The sequence below is a fragment of the Stegodyphus dumicola genome, chromosome 10 (genome assembly GCF_044657685.1).
Source record: "Stegodyphus dumicola isolate Sdum_Otavi_A_Nest chromosome 10, ASM4465768v1".
Lineage (NCBI taxonomy): Eukaryota > Metazoa > Arthropoda > Arachnida > Araneae > Eresidae > Stegodyphus > Stegodyphus dumicola.
Genome location: NC_140777.1, coordinates 25,299,311 through 25,303,684, shown reverse-complemented (window position 1 = coordinate 25,303,684; position 4,374 = coordinate 25,299,311).

The window sequence follows — 4,374 nt, the reverse complement described above, 5'->3', positions numbered from 1 at the left end:
CAAGCGTCTGGGTACAGCAAGGTCACAATGCGGCGCGCATGCGCGATATAATCTGCGACCAATATGAGGGGTTGTAACAGTTTGGCCATGATTTTTCTTTATCACCACCGAAGTCACAAAGCGGTGTGTTGGCGTGACTTTCGCGTATATCGTAGCAAACGAGTAAACTTAACACATTTAAAGTTAAAAGTAAATTGGAGTCAAAGCAAGGCAGTTCCTCAACAATATTAATTATTGCATCCTTGTAAAGGGAATCTAAACAATTCAAAATAAAAATGATTATTGTTGTGAAATGAACTGAAGTAATAACCGGCACGAGGCGCTGCTGTTTCGGTCACATTAAATACAGACTTGATCCTTGCTTCCCCCTTGTACGAAATTTCGCCATAGATTGCGCCAAAAGAGTCTCATTTTCCCGTCAGTTTCGTATTACGGTGTGATGAAGCGTGATTGATATGAGAAATTACGTGCAAGTAAACTCTATTTTTGCGTTTGAAAAGCTAGAAATTATAAATCGGCTATGATTCATCTAAATGAAATGAATATGGAATTTGGAAGCAGACTGTCTGGGAAATCTTCCAGTAGTATTTCAAGATTATCTGAAAACGTTTCATTCAAAATGACAGTGCGTTCACGTGTGAACCATAAATAAACTTCCTCATTATTTATAAATAAAGTCTTCATAAATGAACTTCCTCATTGTATTTAAGATTTTAAAAGTGTTAACTGCTGCTTTTTGATAAATTTATGGATTTCCTTTCAATTTCTTTTTATTGATGTTGGTTCGCCCCGTGGTTGATAAAGAATAAGTCTACACCGTTTTTCTTCAGAACGCTTTGTATATATTATCATCTGTAAGACATTTTAATCATTTAAGAAATATTAATAAATTATTCCAAAAGTGAACCTTTGAACTGCTTAGTTTCATATATGCACTTCAATAAATATACTAATAAAATATAAATGTAAATTTTTTCTGAGTTCATAGTACTTTCAGAAAAAAAACTGAATGTATGAAATGTAAATGAGATACTTTTATTGATTTCTCTATTTACTGCAATAATGTATACATAACTGTTATCACAAAAGCTGAATGTGTAGTATTAATGAATATATATATATATATGTACTGTACTTTTATCACATAAACTATAGTTCTTAATCTTAATAAATCAACTGCCGCGACTAATAATGTATTTTGATGGCTTCTCGCAGCAACTTGAGTTGAAAAATTTTATTTTGTACACAAAATGTATAACTCTTATCATATAAATACATACATAACTAAATATATACATAAAATACTAACTCTTATTATAAATAAATACTTACATGTGCATAAGTACATATACTCTTATCATAATAAAAATATATATACAGTATCTTTATCACATAAGACTATACTTTTTAATCGTATTAAATCAACTGCCCAGACTAGTAATTTATTTTGATGGCTTCTCACAGCAGTTTGAGGTGAAAAAGTTTATTTTATTATTTATCATAACTGTGGCTGTTTCCTCAAATAAAAGATGATTGAAAATTCGGTACTTACGTATTAACGCAACCAGGCCAAAATTTGCATAAATCGCCAAATTTGGCGACCATACTTACGGCAACCTTATGTTAATTTATTAAAGCGAGCTGTGCGTGGTTCGTAGATTCGTTCATTGCCTATGTTGTGGAATTCGTAGATGTTTTTTTAAGTTAAAACATGTCGCTGTGTACATGGATTCTTGTCTATATTTCGAACTTTAAGCATAAAATGTCTCCCAAAAACGCGGTTTTCGCACATGCAAAAACTACGTTTTGAACACACGATTTAAGCTAAAAATCCGAAACAAAAACAAAAAATTTAGATAGCAAAAACGTAAAGTTTCTAACCAAAAATATTTGACAAGAATCCATGTACACAGCGACATGTTTTAACTTAAAAAAAAACATCTACGAATGGCACAATGTAGGCAACGAACGAATCTACTAACTACGCACTCCTCGCTTCAATAAATTAACATAAGGTTGCCGTAAGTAGAGTAAACAAAATAATATAAAAACTGTATTAAAAATTATCTGTAATTAAAAATTGTACATTTTCTTTCTATTCATGCTTTTTTACTTAAACTTACAAATCGCGCCAACCTGGTTGCGATAATACGTAAGTACCGAAAATTCATATTCCAATAAGAAAATGCAGTACCTTAACATAGGTTGAAGCAAGACTGGCACTTTGCATCCAAGTAAGCATATTAAGTATTGCTGGGTCTTGCTAATTGCTGAGCTTTTACTGTGAATGGAATTTCGAGGGTCTTTCGTTCACTAACTTCTTAAGGAGATTTATCCTTGCTGTGTGTGTTGAGTGTACCCTTACTACACAATCACTATATGCTTACAATAATCCATGCCTTCTTCAGAATTACTTACTGCAATATCTTATTGACACAAGTACAGGCTGAAACAAAGCTGGCACCTGTGCATACAGTTAGGCAGTTGCTAACTGCTAAGTTTCTGTCCCGGATAGAGTTTGGAGGGACAGTATCCTAGGTAGCGGTCCGAGGGTCTCCAACACCAATCTCTCAGTAAGACTTCAGCTTACCATGTACTTTGTGCCTTTGTCTGCAGGTGCATTCAAAATGATTATAAACATTCATGTCTTTCCTAGGATTTGAAACTGGAACCTTTGTTACAGCAGTTAGCATCATTAACCATTTTCCCATCGGGGTGGCATTTTATTGACATAGGGAGATAGTCTGTATGCCTTATTGTTACTTACAACTGCTGTAGTTACAGTTTCGGCTAGGAAATATAACAATACATCTGAGCTGAGTTGGAGTACTGCTTGGATATGTATCGTGCAATAAGAGGAATATATGTAGAACATTCAGAATATTATCACTGAAATTTGAAAGACGTGTATTTCACAGAAAACATTTTATGAAATATACCATTTAGAAACCAAATAAATAATTTAAAATAAGGCTGTTTTATGCAAAATAATTTCTATTTTATTTTTTACAGGTATAATTTATTAACAATCTCATAAAAATTGTTCTTGAATTCAGTGTCAGATACAAGTACAGAGGGTACTAACATAATCTTAGGATGATTTTGAGACTATTTCAATAATATTTTAAATCTAAATATATATTATCGAAATGTTCAACCTGAACGCCTTTCTTTGGACTATAAGTATGCATTGTGCTCTCCATAACAGAAAGAATTTATACAAAATCATCAATATTATTGGTTTCTATTTCTCTTTAATTGATTTTCAATCAATTTTAACTCATTAATATGAATATTTGACTTTGCCTTTAAAATTAGATTTGCATGTGTTATGGAATAATTTTTTTAATGATTTAATATCCCCAGATGTTTTAATTAATTTTCCTAATTTATATATAGCTCTGTACTCAGGTATGCAAACATTTTCTCGAGTAATTGGAATCACCAAGGAAGCTTTGCTTTACAGTATAAAAAAATTCAATATATTTTTTACATTTTATTTGGCTAAAATCGTCTAGAAATTAAATAATATTTTAAAGAAGAACATGAAGCATGACTTCAGTTGTTGTGAAACATATGCTATCCAGACTAGAGGGTATTTCCTCATTTTTATTTGTGTATGTGTACAGTAAGTATGTATCTTCTGCACATTTTATTTTCATTCTTCCTGAAACACCAAAATTATGAAACTCGTTGATATAGGAATCTCATTAGTAAATGCAATGATGTCTTAGTGAATAATTATTAGAATGGCATACACTAATGAAATGAGATGCATTTCATGTGACTTAATTTAAAAAATCTGATTTGGACAGCACATCACTCCCTTGTACACACTATTTAATTTGTCCTATTTAATTATATATACTTTTTGTTGCAACAATAAATTGCTATTAAATATTGTTAGATATTTAGAAAAATAAACTGTTGCTAATTATTGTTAAACTAACAACATGCATAAACTGTTATGAATTTAGTTAGATTTTGTTATTTGTTGAAAATTAATTTTTTAGTTTAACATTGCTAAAACATCAATATATTTGACCAACGACTGTGAAAATATAGACTGGGGAGGTACTTTTAAGCCAGGTAAGAGGTAGATATATATACTTTCAGTATAGTATATGCTTTCAGAATATATATTATTATTATTATAAGGGCACAGCCCGGATCCTCCTAGCCAGCACAAACCAGCCGTATGATAAAAAAATGGGACTGGCCAGAAAAAAAAAATTAAGTCCAAAATATGAGTCTCAGTGCCGAATTACAATTCTATCTTTGTTCGTATTTATAATTTTCATTATTGCTCTGCAAAATCTTTCAATATATATACATATATATATATACACACCCACCGGTTATGGTGTATTCAGT